The sequence below is a fragment of the Myotis myotis genome, unplaced genomic scaffold (assembly GCF_014108235.1).
Source record: "Myotis myotis isolate mMyoMyo1 unplaced genomic scaffold, mMyoMyo1.p scaffold_m19_p_8, whole genome shotgun sequence".
NCBI classification, from domain to species: Eukaryota; Metazoa; Chordata; class Mammalia; order Chiroptera; family Vespertilionidae; genus Myotis; species Myotis myotis.
Window position 1 is genome coordinate 62992732 of NW_023416390.1, and position 18432 is coordinate 63011163.

Consider the following 18432-nt stretch of genomic DNA (forward strand, 5'->3'; position numbering starts at 1 on the left):
TCCTTAAGGGAACATTTGGCCTCTGGTAGAGATTTTCATTTAGAACTGGAGTCTCAAGCTCAAATGCCTTTTGGGACCAGTCAGATAACATAAATGAATATAAATAAAGTATAGAAGCAATAGGTTGTGGACAGTGTAAATGCTACCTAATGTCATTCAAATTTAAATCTTGGCCAAATAAAATAGGTATGAGGTCAAAGTTAGCACTCAACAATTTGCAATTTTTTTTTAGTTTTTTTAATCCTCACCCAAGAATATGTTTTTATTGATTTTTTTAGAGATAATAAGATAGTAAGAAAGAAACATTAATGTAAGAGAGAAACATCAATTGGTTGCATCCTGATTGGGGATAGAACCCACAACCTAGGTATGTGTCTTGATGAGGAATCAAACCTGCAGCCTTTTGGTGTCCAGGATGATGCTCCAACCAACAGAGCCACCCGACCAGGGCTCAACAGTTTGCTCTTCACTTTGCATCATTTTTCTTTCTTATGTTAGTGCAAAAATCTTAGATGCCTACATACAAAACAGAAAGCCTTTGGTTTGTTTTTAATATGATAATTAATTAAGGCTGCCTGACGTTAACAATGAATTAGTATGTGCAATCACCAAAAATGCCTTTTCAAAAAAGTTGCAAAGCCTTACTTAGGACCTCTTTCCATTTTCACTGGACTTTGTCATCACAGACTTGGAGCTTGGGATCTAACATATTGCTACTAAGAGTCATTGGTATGCGTATTAGGAATATGTAATGAATCTTAATAGCATTAACTTATCTCAGAATGCTCAGTCATACTAATGTGGGTTTGCACTGGCATACACATGCTCATAATTAAGGAAGGGATATTTCTTTACCCTCATATCTGGGCTTCTCTGATAAGTTGTTATGCAGCTGGCATTCAATGCAAATTGGAGTTTGCTGGCTTCTGATATGCATACTCAAACTAATCAGCAGATTACGTGTGTGGAGGCTGCCTACTTCTAAGCATTTAGAATAAATAATGGAATCTTTCCTTGAATTTATAAAATGCTGAATGGCCTAGTTCAGACTTTTATAAAGTATACCTTGGTGAATATGGATTTGATGTGTAAAAAGGACATTTGCTGGCCATTGTATAGCCTGGAAAATAAATACTACCATATTGTTATAACAGTGGTTACTATTGAACAAAATTTTTTAAAAATATATTTTTATTGATTTCAGAGAAGAAGGGAGAGGGTGAAAGATAGGAACGTCAATGACAAAAGAGACTTATTGATTGGCTGCCTCCTGCATGCTCCTTACTGCGTATCAAGCCCACAAGGGCATGTGCCCTTGACCAGAATCGAACCCAGGACCCTTCAGTCTACAGGCCAATGCGCTATCCACTGAGAAAAACTGGCTAGGGCTGAACAAAGTTTTTTATAAAGTGGTTACAGGAACTTAAATATAGAAAAATTTATTAATATAATGTGGTTCCTATTGTCTAAACTAATAAAACACCTACTGAAAAATGCTAAATCTCCCATTAACAGCTAGAGGATTGATTTTAAAATACCTTTTCAGATCCACTTTAAGCTACTCAGGCTTCATTACAGAGAGTGTCCTTAACTCAGACTGGTGACTTTAATATAAATTCCTTGGTTGTGAGTAAAGGACTATCGACCAACAGCAACAGGGTTCTTAAGAAATGATAACATCAAGAGAAAAATTTTAGTAAGTATAATTTTTTGGTAAATTTGGAATGAACTGAAGAGATAAAATGAATTAGGTTTCAGAAAAAAATATTAATAAAATAGGCACTATATATTGGATTAGAACAGTGGTACGCTCTGGACTTACTTGGTTAAGTAATCCTCATCTTGGCTCTGCAAGAAATTTATTCTTTTTCTGAGATAAACGAGAAAATTGAGACTCATAGATGCTGTTATTTTCTCTGTTACTAAATGGTGACATTGGCATCTATACCTCTATCTGCTGGACTGCAAAACCTTTGTCCTTGACAGCCATCCATTATCTCCAGGCTGTCTTGGGCACGTGGAGCACAGTGTTAAGTGAGCAGAGAGATTTGAAGCAAGCCTCACTATTATGTTTTCAGACCACTGTTTATATGCTACAGCTGGATGCTAAAGAAAACGTGCTTTTAAAAATGTTTTTTAAAATGCCTCTGTGCTCCTGGGTTTTCAGGAAGGATCATCTTCTACAGCAATCTAGCTAAAACCAGGAGATTGTGCAACACAATCCCTGAAGGCAGATGTTGAGTTACAACACAGACATCTGTGCAAAAATATGTAGGTACTGGCACATGTCAACTCTGTGCATGAGAATACGCTTGTTGATCTCTTAGGAAAGAGATGAACAGTTTCTCTGAGCGGACTCCCAATAAATTACCCCTGTGTAGCAGCAATGTTGACGTTTTGTGTCTTTAACTGCTAAGGAGCATTTCTCACTACTCAGATTTCAATGGCTCTTCAACAGGCAGTGTAGCTCCAGATTACATTGACACATTTATGCTGCTGATTGTAAATTTAAATGTACGTGTGGCAGAATAAAGGAAGCCAGGTAGAGATTTAAGAGGACTTTTTTTGGACAACATATGGTATTCATATATTTTGGATCATCCCATTGGGTGACTTGGATTGTAAAAGAGGGAGATTAGTATTTTGTGAAATGTGAAATGTTTAGTGTTATTGAGGTACCCAACAGGTGGCCATTGCCAAAAGCCACTTTTAGCCTTGTTAATGTAGCTCATCTTTATGACCTGGCTGTATTAGTTTACTTTTGCTGCATAATAAATCACCACATGTTTACTGGATTAAAACAATACTCATTGACTAGCTCACAGTTATTTTATGTTGCAAGCCCAACATGGCAAGACTGAATTCTCTGCTCAGGGTCTCAGAAGGCCAGAATCAAGGTGTTGGCAGAGCAGAGTTCTTGTTCTGAACCTTGGGAGGAAAATCAGCTTCCAAGCTTATTCTTGTTGCAGAAGTAAGTTCCTTGGACTGAGGTCCCCATTTCCTTGCTGGTTCTCAGCATCTAGAGGCTCCTCTCAGGTTTTTTCCATGTAGCCCTTCTATTTTTAAGCCAGGAACCCTGTTTTAATTCCCATATGCCTGGGATCTTTCTGATCTCCTCCTCCACTGCTCACTGCTCACCAAAGAAAACTTTCTGCTTTTAAAGAGCTCATGTGGTTAGGTGAGCCCCACCTAGCCACAGCTTGTACATATAAGAAGGAATAAAAAGTGATAGTAAATTATTTAAATTAAAAATATTCTTTAATAGACAACTGACTAAAGAAAAAATAATTACAATTTTGGGGGGTTATGTGATTCATGTAAAGCTATATCTGCAGGGTGTCCCCAAAAGTGTACACACACTTCAACAGCTGGTAGCTCAATTTTGAAAACAAAATGTATTTTTAATAAACACTGCCTTTATAATATATAAATAATAACAGCAGCACAAAGGACAGGAAAAGGGTAAATTAAAGTGTAATATAAATTTGTCACATTATACTTGAAGTGGTATAGTATTAAATAAAGTTAGATTATTATGAGTTAAGGATGCATATTGTTATAACAAGAACATCCATTAAAACATTAAGATAATGAGATATAGCTAAAGCGCCAATAGAGATAATAAAATTGATTAATAAAAAATTGATCCAAAAAAGGAAAGAGCAACAAAGAACAGATGGGGCATATAAAAAACAAATATCTAATGGCAGAATTAAGCACAACTTAAAATGTTTACTTAAGAAACAATAATTAAAACTTAATTATCAGTAGCCATATTTCATGTTAATGGTTCTAAAAATTAAAAGGCACAGATTACTAGAATAGATTTGTTTTAAAAGCAAAACCCAATCATGTTACTTATGAAGTATCATTTTAAGTATAAAGACACAAATAGGTTTTAAAAGTGGAAAATATATTTCATGTGAATACTAGCCACAAGAAAGTTTTTATGGCTATATCAATGTCAGACAAATTAGGAATTAATACAAAGAGCAATGCAAGAGCTTAAGTAAAGCATTAAATAATGAGTCAATTCATGAACAAGTAAAACAACCTTAACTGTGTAAGTACCTGATGATGACGGAGCTTCAAACTATCAGAAGCACAAATGGACCAAATTAAAGACATAAATGGACAAATATTGGAAATTTTAATACCATTCTATCAGCAACTGATAGAACAAATACACAAGAACACAATAAGAATTAAGAATGTTTGAATGATACACTTAACAGTTTTCATAGAATCGTTATCTATTGAACGCTAATTCCAACAATGGCAGAATATTTATTTCTTTTCTAAATGCATTTGGAATATTTATCAAAATAGACCATATCCTGGACCATATAACAAAGTTTAATAACTAAAATAATGTAAATAGTTAGAATGTGTTCTTTGACCAGAATGGACTTAAATTAGAAATCAATAACAATAATGTTTTTGGAAAATCTTAAAACATTTGCAAATTATGTAACACACTATAAAATAACCCCTGGGTCAAAGAAGAAATAAATATATTTAGGAGACATTTTAAACAGCATTATAATAAAAATGCAACATATCCAAATATGTGGGATGCCTCTGCAGCATACCATTGAGAGAAATTTATACCTTTAAGTGTTCATATTAGAAAAATAAAGGTTCAAGTTAAGAAGCTAAAGAAAATAGTAAATTAAGCCCAAATAAGTAGAAAGAAGATGATGATAAGCTGTAAATCAATAAAAGAAGAAGACAAAAGAGAAAAATCAATATAGTTAATTCTTTGCATAGAATAATGAAATTGACACATCTTCCAAGGATGATGAGAAGTGATAATAATGTGAGGAGTGGGAGAGGGAGAAGAGAAGAGGAGAGGAAAGACGAGAGGATACAAATTGCAGTAGTCCCTCCTCATCCATAATTTCGCTTTTTTGTAGTTTCACTTACCCACGGTAAACTTCAGTCTGAAAATATTAATTGGAAAGTTCCAGAAATAAACAATTCATGAGTTTTAAATTGTGCCCACTTTGCGTAGGGTGATGAAATCATGTGCCACCGCAACCCAGCCCCATTTAGATGTGAATCATACCTTTGTCCAGGGTACCTGCTGTTTACAGTCCCTGCCCATTGGTCACTAGGAGCTGTCTCGATCATCAGATCCACTGTGGCAGTATCACAGTGCCTGTGTGCCAAGTGTCCTTTATTTTACTCAACAATGGCCCCAAAGTGCAAGGGAAGTGATGCTGGCAATTTGGATTTTTCAAAGAGAAACCATAAAGTGCTTCCTTTAAGTGAAAAGGTATGTCCATATAGGAGAAACATGGGGCTTTGTTTATATGTAGGGTTTGAGATATCTACAGTTCTAGCATCCAGTGGGCGGGGGGGGGGGTGGTGGTGGTGGTCTTAGAACATATCTCTAGTGGATAAGGGAGGAGTACTATTATTTACAGTGTCAGTAATAAATGATTCCATAAGAATGAAAAGTATAACAATAATACTTGAACAACTTTATGTAATGGTTAAGTTCCTTGAAAATCACAACTTACCTAAACTGACACAGACAAAACAAAACAAAACAAAACAAAACAAAACAACAACAAAAGGAAATATTGATAACCCTATATTTTTTAAAGAAATTGAATGTATAATTAAAACTTTTCCTGCAAAGAAAACTCCAGTCCCAAACGGCTTCCCGAGAAAATTCTATCAAACATTTAAGGGAAAAATAATACAAATCTTACCCAAACCCTTTAATAAATTATAGGAAGAGGGGATACTCTAACTTATTTTATGAAAACAGCCTAAACTGGATACCATAACTTTAATGACAAACACATTGCAAGAAAATAAAATTACAGTCCAAAATTGATTGTGTTTCCAGATGTGAAACATCATCAGTTGAGAAAGTAACTTTTATTCATAAGAAGTAGTACTTATTTGAAAGTCAATGTTACTTGTGATTGCAGAAAGGCATCTCATATTGGTGAATTCACCTCAGGAAAATGTTGATCAATGGGTTATCTCCTCAAGGACTGCTTTTTTGTAGAAAAATATGGCAGAAATTAAATAAGCACTGGAAAGTTAAGTCGTGTGTGTGTGTGTGTGTGTGTGTGTGTGTGTGTGTGTGTGTGTATCTGTAGGAGTGTCATGGATTAAGATTGTGAGTACCTTATTTGAAATAAATTGAATATAAGAAGCATTGTAGTGATATACTAAAATGGTAACTTTGAAAGTTCTCTCTTTTGGGGCTGGGTTGATGATGTACTAGAATTGCATATTAATCTTTAAAATATTTTATGTGAATGTTCATTTTTGTTGGTTCATTTATTGCTAAAATAAAGTATTATCAAAAGTCCAAAAAGCAAGGTCTATGTGTAAGATGAGAGAATTTCAAGGAATGATGAAAATTTGAATTTAATACATTCTGAGCATGTCACTCTTTTTAAAAAAATAAACCTTATTTTTAAAGCAGTTTTATTTATTTATTTTATTTATTATTATTTTTTTTATTGTTTTATTGCTTAACAAAGGGTATTACATATGTGTCCTTTTTTTCCCCCGCCCTTGACAAGCCCCTGGCCTCCCCTACCCCCCGGTTTCTTATGTCCATTGGTTATGCTTATATGTATGCATACAAATTGACAGTAAAAGTGAGTAGAAAGTAGAGTTCTCATATACTCCCTGCCCCCAAAACATTTATAGCCTCCTCCATTATCAACATCCTCCACCAGTGTGGTACATTTGGTATAACTGATAAATCTACACTGACACATCATTATCACCAAAAGTTCATAGCTTACATTAGAATTCACTCTTGATGTACATTTTTTTTTTATTTGAACAAATGTAAAATGAAATCTATACACTGCTTTAGTATCAGTGTATATTTTCACTGCCATGAAAATCTTCTGTGCTTTATTTATCCCTCCTTCCTCTCTAACCCCCGGCAAAGGCTGATCTTTTTACTCTCTCTGTAGCTTTGCCTTTTCCAGGATGTCATATAGTTGGAATCATCCAGTATGTAGTCTTTTCACATTGGTATCTTCTACTTAGTAATATGCATTTAAGGTTTCTCTGCATTTTTTCATGGCTTGATAGATCATTTTACTCTCAATAACATTCCATTGTCTGGACAGATGACCTATTTGCCTAAAGAGGGATGTCTTGGTTGCTTCCAAGTTTTAGCAATTATGAATATAGATGTGACACTATAAACATCCATGTGCATGTTTTGTGTGAACATAAGTTTTCAACTCCTTTGGGTGAATACCAAGGAACACATTTGCTGGGATGTTTGCTAAGAGTTTTTTAAGTTTATAAGAAGATGCCAAATTGTCTTCCAAAGTGACTGTATCATGTTGCATTTCCATCAGCAATGAATGAGAGTTTTTGTTGGTCCATATCCTTGCCAGAGTTTTATCAGATTTTGTATCAGACATGACTCTTGCAAATATTTTCTCCCAATCTGTGGTTTGTCATTTCATTCTCTTGACAGTATCTTGCACACAGAAGAAAATTTTAATTTTAATGAAGTTCAGTTTATCAATTCTTTTGTTCGTGGATTTTGTCTTTGGTATTGTATCTACAAAGTCATTGCCAAACCCAGGTCATCTGGATTGTCTCCTATGTTATCTTCTAGGAGTTTTACAGTTTTGCACTTTACATTTAGGTCTATGATTCGTTTTGAGTTAATTTTTGTGAAGGGTGGAAAGTCTGTGTCTGGTTTATATTTTTGCATCTGCATGTTCAGTTGTTCCTGCACCATTTTTTGAGAAGAATAGCTTTGCTCCATTTTATCTTCTTTGATCCTTTATCAAAGTTCAGTTAACAATATTTATGTGGCTCTAATCTGGAATCTCTATTTTGTTCCATTAATCTATTTGTATATTATTTCACTAATACCATACCATCTTGATTTCTGTAGCTTTATCGTTAGTACTGAAGTCAGCTAGTGTTAGTCCTCCAACTTTGTTCTTTAATATCATGTGGGCTATTCTATCTCTTTGCCTCTTCATATAAACTCTAGAATCAGTTTGTCATTATTTACAATATAACTTGCTGTGATTTTTATTGAAATTATATTGAATCTATAGATCAAGTTGGAAAGAACTGACATCTTGACAATATTGAATCTTCCTACTCCATGAACAATGAATATATCTCTATTTATTTAGTCCTTTGATTTTGTTCATCAAAGTTTTATAATTTTCTTCATGTAGAGTTTGTGTATATATATATATATTTTTTTTTTCTAAATTTTTACATATGTCTTCTTTTTCCCCAGTTGACCCCCCCACCCCCAGCCATTCCCACCATGGGCAAGCCCCACTGACCCAGTGCCTATGCCCTTGGTTATGCTAATATTCATGCATACAAGTCCTTTGGTTGCTCTCTAACCCCCCTCCCCTACCATTTGTCTGTGGATCTATTCTTGTTCATCAAATTATGTTGATCATTATATTCCATATATGCTTGTTTATATTTTTTAGATTTATACTTAAGTATTTTACTTTTGGGGGTGGTAATATAAATGTTATTGCATGTTAAATTTTAAATTCCATTCATTTATTTCTGGTATAAGGGCAGCAATTGTCTTTTGTATGTTAACCTTGTATCCTATGACCTTGCTTTAATCTCTTGTTAGTTCCAGGAGGGTTTTTAAAAATTATTTTGCATTTTCTACTTGGAAGACCATATCATCTGTGAACAAAGACAGTTTTATTTCTTGTAGATTTTAAATTTAATTTTCTTGTCTTATTTCATTGGCTAAGATTTTCAGTATGATACTTAAAAGGAGTGGTGAGAAATAACATCCATGCTGGCCTTGCACTGAAAGGAGAAACCCTTTTTGGAGGCTTTGAGGTAGACTGGCTCTGGTCCAAAGCCTTAAGGTGCCTGGAACATTTCTCGTGATGGAGGATGGGGAGAGGGGATGGAGGCAATCAGCACGTGAAGCCAATGAAGAGCTGGCCAATAAGAATCCAGAGGACGAATCTGAGTTTGGCAGGTGTTTTAGGCTAATTGATCATCCTTGAGCTTTCCATAAGGTCTTGTAGAAAGTTACAGCCCATGCTGAAGGGATTTTAGAAAAGGGCTAGTATACATTTGGGGGAATAGATAATAAGATAGCATTATTTCCTCCCCTCCCAACTATATTCAATTTTGCTTACTGGTTATGCCCACTAAGCATCATAGAGTTCCATAGAGTCCCACTGAGGCAAACGGGTGGCAAGTTAAGGAAGCTGGATGGAAAAATCTGATGGACTTATGAAAGGTAGACAGTGTTTTAAAACCTCTAATAAACAGCTGGGGAAAACTTTAAAGGGAGTCAATTTCAAGTGTAAGTTCAGAGAAGACTTGTGGCATATAATTTGGATTATACATGCAAATATAGAAACTCAAGGAGTATCTAAACAATGCCACCAGCACTCAAAACCCCATCACAGTGGATTCTGCTTAGTGAGATGTTACTTGGATAGGCTGAGTTAGGAGACAGGCCAGTCTGTTATCACCCTTCCTGGTGTTTCACTTCTGCTGCTATTGTTTTTCTTTCCCCACAGTATTACAGTCTTTAAAATATTATTAATTATTTTCTCTCCATCTCCAGTTTACCAAGTTCAGTATTTTTAGAGGGAAAATACAAAATTAATTAATTGTGACCAGTCTGTATTTCCTTACTCTGTCCCTCCTTTCCTTGCTTTCATCTCTTGTTCTCGCTCTTTCTTTCTTCCTTAGAAGAGACCTTACATTTATTAAACACCCTCCCTATGCCTAGCACTGTCACATAGACTTAATAAGTGCTGACAGGAGGTTAATATCACATAGCATAGTGCTTAATGGCCTATATTCAACAGTCAGATGAAGTTGAAATCCAGGCTCCACCCATATTAACCATCGTTGATTATGGTACAGATAATGCTACATTTAAGTTTCATTTTGGGCAAACAGACTACCTGACTTCTTGCAACTAGATAGTATCCTCTGACCAATTTTAGCTAGTAGAATGCAGAAGTTATGTGTATCATTTCTGATTTGAGAGAGTTGTGTATCTAGTGTGACTTCCTACCTGCTAGGTTCCTTGACTCCATCTCTACCTGCTGGCTGGATCATACCGGTGTGTTACTGAAGGTATAAGACAGCAAAGCCCCAGTAAGGAGGGAACTGGGTACTTGCAACAGCATTTAGAAGAAAGCTGCCCAGGAGAGCTGCTTAAACTATGTAAGAGAACTAGACCTTTTTTATGAGGTAGCAATTCATCTTCATTGCATGAAGCCACTGAAGTTTTGTGATTGTTTTTACATTAATTAATGCTATCTATCCTGACCAATACATTATGTTGAGCAAGTCCCAATATCTCTAAGCTTCAGTTTTGTCATCTGTAAAATAGAGGTAAAATTAACACCTACTTCATGGAATCATCATAAATATTAAAAACAGGATAAAACACAATTGTCTTAATTACAATAATTGTATGAAACAGTGATTTTTGTGTTCAGTTTTACAAATTAAGACACAAAGGCATAGAAACACTAGGTAGGATGTGTTACTCAAGATTCTTTTGTTGCTTGTTTAAGCAAACAGGTAATATTTTGGTCTTAATTACTAGGAATCTCAAAGGGTGAATCTGGCTTTTAGTCATACCTAGATATAAAGAGTTAAATGATGTCATAAGCGCTCTCCCTATCTCTCCCTATCTCTCTCTCTGTATATACAGCCTCAGCTCTGCTTCCCTTTGGTGGCTTAACTCTCCTATGCACTCTTGTTCAGTAGCAAAAATGGGTGCAATTAACTGAATACTTCTTTTGGCCTTGTCCAGTTCACCTGTCCATCCTTGGACTGGTCACTACCTTGCAGAAAATACCTTACAGGTTTTGCACCTAATCTCTGGCAGGGAATGTTAAAATACAAACTTTATTGCCCTACCAAGACTGCAGGCTCTCAGGGAAGGAGGACACCCCAAATAAAAAAGGCACTGTAGCCGTAACCGGTTTGGCTCAGTGGATAGAGAGTCGGTCTGCGGACTGAAGGGTCCCAGGTTCGATTCCAGTCAAGGGTATGTACCTTGGTTGTGGGCACATCCCCAGTAGGGGGTGTGCAGGAGGCAGCTGATCGATGTTTTTCTCTCATCGATGTTTCTAACTCTCTATCCCTCTTCCTTCCTCTCTGTAAAAAAAAAAAAAAAAAAAAAAAAAATCAATAAAATATATATTTTTTTAAAAAGGCACTGTATCCAAAGACAAGGTATGCAGGCAAAAGCAACTGACAGCCACTATAGGACTTCACGGGAGCTCATGTGATTCTGAGACCAAGCTGCCACAAACAGACATTTTTGTTGGTGACAGACTAACTTTGTGATTAGTAAATATCCTGCATTTGTCTCCAATACACATCTGCAAGTTAGATGGAAAGGATAGTACAGTCAGACATTTGAGTGGGTTTTAGGCATTCAAACTGATGCTCTTCCTGAAAGGAGAACTCCTTTGTCTTAACTGCACTCCAAAATTGGAATCATAATTAGTATTGATTTATTCATTGCCTCCCACTGTTTATAAAGTGAGGAATTCGGCTTATATATATTAGTTTCCTAAGATTCAGCCATCATCGTTAAGTACAGAAGATTAGTTTAACACCTTCGGCATGTATTCCAAGCAACAGAATATACTCTAATTAGATCTGCAAAAGCTGTTACCTTGATTACCAGATATACTAATTATCTTGTCAGTCATTGATCTTATACATATAAGATGCTATTATTTTCAAGTGATCTGGACTAAAGTCTGCCCCTGAGTTCAGGGACTCTAATTGAGCCCCAGCCAGTAGGTGTTTACGCTATCCTTGTACACACAGTAATTAGCTGCATTTCTTTCCCCCAAGGCTTTACAACTAAAATACTTGACAGTCAAACCAAAATGATTCAGATCACCTAATCCCACCACCTTAACATGACAATTTAAATTTAAATCCATAAATGGTAAGAAAAAGAATTATATTCAGTCTTTTATTAATTAAATTAGCTTAATTTTAATCAGTAGGCATTACCTGTAGATTTTCCTTAATGACTGACAATTTGCACAAAATGTTGTATAGAGTTGTTAGTTGAGAAGATAATTTTTAATTTGTTATAACTCTTACCTGTTAGATGAATGGACCTAACATGATCCCGTAGAGTGACACAACACAAGACCAAATCCTTTTCACATTACATTGCTGATGAGGAAAGGTCATAAATGTGCTTGTATTAGATAAAAAAATAATGTCATGAAGGAGCATGGGATGAGGGGTCAGTGATTTGAATTTAAGCCCTGCCTCTGCCACTTACCACCTGGGGTGTTTTTAGCAGACAATTTAGACTTATAGGCCTGAGTTCAGTTATCTAGAATTCAAAGACAGTAATATTAGTTCTATTTATCTTATAAATTTCTACTTTTTAAAAATAGCTGTATAATTTTATATCAACATTTTGCTCTCCATAAATAGATTTTGTTGAGTTTTGAGAAATATAGAGCTAAGAAACTACCACCACAATGAAGATATCCAAAATGTTTTCTTATTTCCTTTGAAATCAGTTCCCTCTACTTATCTCCAGATTTTGACAACCACTTAACTAATTTCTGTCTTTATAGTTTTGCCTTTCCCAGATTGTCATATAAATGTAATTATAGCCCTTGTCAGGTGGCTCAATTAGTTGGAGCATCATCCAGTGCACCAAAAGGTTGCAGGTTTGATCCCCAGTCCACATTTGCACAGAAGGCAACTGATCCAAGTTTCTCTATCACATTGATGTTTCTCTCTCTCTCTTCCCCCTCCTTGCTCTCTCTAAAATCAATAAAAACAAAAAAACATATCTTCAGATGATGATTTAAAGTTAGAAGAAGAAAAAAAAGTAATGCAATTATAGATTATGCAGCCTTTTGTATCTGGCTTCTATCAGCATAATGAATCAGCAACAGATTCATTCATCCTGTTGAATGAACTTACAAATCGTTCCTTTTTGTTGCTAAGTAGTTTTCCATTGCATGTTTTTCTCTGCAATTTGTTTACTGATTTACCAGTTGATGGACTTTGAGGTTGCTCCAGTTTTTTGTTATAAACATTTGCATATAGGTTTTATAGGTATATGTCATCATGTCTCCTGGGTAAATATCTAAGAGTGGGACTGCTGTGTCCTCCTGTAAGTGTCACAAAGTGTCTGACTCCATTTATTTTGACAGTTCTCAAGACCACCACACCCCTTTCTTTAGCTACATTCTTCTTTCTTTTTCCACCCAAAATCCATAAACAAGCCCATGTATTCCTTCCCTTGGTGCCAATGGAGAATTTTATAAAATAAAATTTAAATAGAAAACATTTGACAGGTATATGACTGATGAAGAGCTAAATTCCTTTACTTAATAGTTGAGAAGTACTTTAATCACCATGGTAATCAGGACAAATTTAATCTATTCATACCTGAAATTTCCTTTCTTTTGAGAGAGACAAACATGATTAATGTTATACCAGGAACAGATACAAAAAAAAATGTGACAAAATTTAGGCCTTTTGAGAGGATATGATAGATATGCTAATTTTAATGTCCTTACTTTGGGAAAGAATAGAATAGGGGTGGTGTGGATGTGAAGAATAGCAGAGAGGGAAGTGACAAGGCCTTTCCTGTAATAATACCAAACTTGGACAGTGATTATTTGGCGCCATCATTGGAATAAGTAAAGGAATCAGATTGATATAAACTAGAGTCCTGGTCTCCTCATTTATCAGTTATGTTACTTTGGACAAGTTATTTAAAGTCAATGAGCTTGGTTCCTTATATGTGAAACAGTGATAATAATGCCTGCCTCATAAAATTGTTTCAAGGAATACATAATTATATATAAAGTAGTTACTATTGTACTTGACAAAACCTTATCACACAAATAAGAGTAGTAGTCATAGCTAACATTTATTGAGGACTGTGTAAGGAAATTTATACTCATCACCTCAATGGATTTGTGCAACAATCCTATTAGAAACATATTGTAATTGCTAAATAAGTGATAGCTTATTGACCTATCAACTGGGTATGATGGAGACAATGTTATCTGTTTCAAATATCTGCTTATGGTGTTCATAGCTTAAAATTATGCATTGTGCTTCTGTAAATTTGGGCCTTTGGGGCCTTTGCTCTCTCTAAGAATAACACTGCTCATCACACCATTGAAGGATTCCTAACATGGGGACTACTGATATTACTTATCCTCTACTTCAATAACATACCATTAAATGAGTACGATCATTGACTTTCCTGGAACAAATGTATATAAGCACGAATCTGTGTATGCATATATTTCACAATACATATTATCCAATAGGTTAAGCTAAAATATCAACTTAACTCAACTCATGTGGCCTGAAATCCACTAAGAGATTTGAGGTGCATAAAAGAAGTGTAAGTGCTGCAGATACTCTGTTTTGGCTAACCCAGCTCGCATTCATTCTCAACTCACTCTCCCTTGCTCACTTCTATAGCCTCCCTTGCAGTTAGAAGGCATGTGGCACACTTCAGGCCAGTGAGATGTTAATGGAGGCCTAATGTTCACCTTATAAGAACATTTTCTTTTTCTGACAAAAGAGACAGAGGTTGTCTGACTGCCATCATTATGGTGTAGGACTATACAGAAACCAAGAACTGAGGTTGAGAGATTTGTAGTCTGTTTTGACTTCTTCTGATGGTTTCCATTATAATAATTTGTATCCTTGCCGTGTGACTTTAAGCTAATTATATTTAACTTCTCTCTGACTCAGTTTCCTCATCCTTAAAAAGAGGATAAGTGCCAAGCCCGTGTTGTTCAGTGGTTGAGCGTTGACCCATAAACCAGGAGGTCACATTTTGATTCCTGGTCAGGGCACATGCCCCAATTATGGGTTCAATCCCCAGTAGGGGGCATGCAGGAGGCAGCCAATCAATGATTCTCTCATAGCATTGATGGTTCTATCTCTCCCTCTCCCTCTCTGAAATCAGTAAAAAAAATAATAATAATAAAATTATATATATATATATATATATATATATATATATATATATATATATATAATTTTTTTTTTAAAGGAGCCCTAGCCGGTTTGGCTCAGTGGATAGAATGGTGGCCTGCAGGGTTTCCAGATTTGATTCAGGGCCAGGTCAGGTATCTTGGTTGCAGGCTGCTCAAGCCTGGGCCCTGCAAGAGCCAACCAATTGCTCTGCTTCTCTCACATCGATATCTCTCTCTTTCTTTCCCTTTCTTTTCCATTTTCTCTAAAAATCAGTGGGAAAATATCCTCTGGTGAGGATTTTAAAAAAAAGGAAACAGGCAAACCCAATTTGAGAAGCATTCTACAAAATAGTGTAACTGCTCTTAAAAATATGCATGTATGCATAAACCATGGACACAGACAATAATGCTGTGACAGCCCAGGGTGGGATGGAGAAGGTCAATGGGGGAGAAAGAGGGACATCTGTAATACTTTTAACAATAAAGATAAATTAATAATACATCAATAAAATAAAAAAGAAATTTTCTGAAAGAATGTTCTAAAGTAAAGAGAACTAAAAAGATTTTACAACTGAAAATAATGCATAAATTGAGATTTTCTTTTGCTAAGAGTTGTTGGGAAAATTGATGAAATTAAATGAGATCTACAGAGTATCTGATATGGTATAAATAGTAATTTCCTGATATTGATAATTGTTTTGTGACTATGTCTGACAATCATCTTGTTTTAGGATTTACATATTGAAATGTTTGGGGGTAAATATTAGAGTTTGTCTGCAACTTACCTTTAAGCAGTTCTAATATATATATATATGTATGTAATTAGAGTTGGGGTGATAAGGCAAATATGATAAGATATTCACATGTAGAAAATTTGGATAAAGGGTACTTGAGAATTTTAATTCTAGGTGCTATTCTTGCAAACTTTCTGTAAGTCTGAATTTATGTAAAAAATGAACAGAGAAATTTTGTTTTCTCTCTAAAATTATCAGGACAATGCTTCTATTCTCTCTGTGTGATAAAAGATAAACAAAATACTCATGTTTTCTAATACATTCTTATAAAACGATAAGATACACATATTATCAATAGCCAATTACTGCAAAGTAACATTTTTAAAAATGACCTTATTATAAAAAGTATTCATGTTATTCTTTAATAGCATCATTCAGGCAATATTTTATTTATTGCTTAATATATTTTCTATCCTCTTGATTCAGCACATTTATTGTTTCATTTTATTTTATATGTTTCAGTGCTAGATATTGACCTTGGGTCAAAAATCTATGGGTTTTTCTCTAAAAACTCTGGACTGTATTTTGAAAAATATATCAATTTTAGCACCAAGGAGGCAAATAGATTGTATAGTTGTTAAATAATCTTAATGAGATGCCAATAGTAAAAAAATATCCTCAATCCTCAGCAAGATCTTCAGGTAATGAAACATTGATTTTTTTTTAAACCACGAAAGCCATTTTGCTTACTGTATGGGAAGTAGATGAAACATAGTTATTTGTTTATAAGGGTACAATCATTTTTCAGATACTTAATTTAATATTTAAAATTATATATAATATCTCTACGTTCATTAGCTATATGTTAGGTTTGCACTGTTGCCTTTTCGAGTAAATGCCCTTGGTTCATTCTCAAAGCCAAGCTCAGACCAAGACTCTGACTTGAATTAAATCGTTAGAGAGATTATGCTTATGAGGAAGCAACTATATCTTAGTAAGAAAATGCTTTATGAAACCAATAGACATAAGAATGTATTGTCCTTTATTTAATATTAGTACAATTGAATTTATTTTGATATTTGGGTCAAAGGCTTATAATATTCATGAGAATTGTTCAGAATCTGAGGTCTTTGTTTATTCCTCTTGAATTCTTTAGCCTCTGCTTTGAGCATTAAAACAAAACTAAATAGAATAGTAGTCATCCACTGACTATACAATTGTGTTAAATACCCTATGTTGAAGGGGAAAAAGCATCGTGCTTCTAAGTGAGAGGTGCAGATTAGCTAAAGTGAGGTATTTTTAGAATGGCAAGGAATCCCTCAGGTCTCTAAATATGGAAACATTTCCAATGTCTTTTTTTTAAATTTTTTTATTATTATTAGTTAAGGTATTACAAATGTGTCCACATCCCCCCCATTAACCCCCAACCTCCCCCCCACACACAAACTCATGCTCCCATCCCCCTGTTGTCCATGTCCATTGGTTTGGCTTATATACATGCATACAAATCCTTCGGTTGATCTCTTCCCCTTACCCCCGCCCTCCCCTACTTTCCCTCTGGGGATTGATAGCCTGATCGCTGTTTCTCAGTCTTTGGGTCTGTCCCTTTTCATCAGTCTATGTTGTTCTCTATAATCCACAAATGAGTGAGATCATGTGGTATTTATCTTTCTCTGACTGGCTTATTTCACTTAGCATAATGCTCTCCAGTTCCATCCATGCTTAAGTCTGAAAATTACTACCTCAGAAGGAATGGTGAGTTTTCTCAGCAAGCTCAATAAATGTGGGCCATTTTTATCTATTATTGTTTCCAAATAGGGGCAATTTCTTCTGTGTTTGAGGATGATACACATGCCAACTGAAAATATCGTTGTTGTTTTCTTGTTTTTTTGTTTTGTTTTTTGGCCTTCTTTTGCACTCTAGAAGTTCCATATATATTAATTTTAGCTATCTTGTTCCTAGACTTGAAAATGGAAGCCCAATGGATCAGTTAACTATTGTTGAACAAGAAACTACTTCAAATTCAGTGGCTTTAAACCAAAATAATTTATTATCACCCTTGTGTTTGTAGGACTTTGGGAGTTTGGCTGATCTAGCGAGGCTTCAGATCAGGACCTTGCAACACACTGCTTCTCCTTGTTCCTCTGCGGGTCAGATGGGGCAGTTCTCTTTCTACCACCAGTCTCTCACCTTCCTTCCTGGCATAGGATAACCAAAGCTAGCTGTTCATATGGCGATGACAAAGATGAAAGAGAACAACTAGAAAACTGCATTGCTCCTCATATCACATTGGCCAAAATAAGTGACAGGGTCAAGTCCAAGGACAAGAACAGAATTGCAAAATCACATGACAAAAAGTATGGGTACTGGGAAGGAGGAAGAACTGGGGCCAATAGTACAACCTATATTAACATGAGGAAATACCTGATCTATCATTGTAGAAACTATTCCTGTTCCACATATCACTTCATGTCAGTGCTTTTTGATAATGAAAATAGTGTTGGCTCACTGAGCTACAAATATGTCACCTTAGGAAGAGAACACACCTTTATAAAAATTATTAATGTCTTTTTTAGAGCTATTGTTGCCGGAGGAAATAGGTTCTTCCATGGTATCGAAGGACATGCATTTCAGGGATACACACATAAGAAGATTTGAGGTTTGGTGGCAAGACCTATTAAAGAGAAAACAAAGGAAGGGCTTAGGTGATGTCA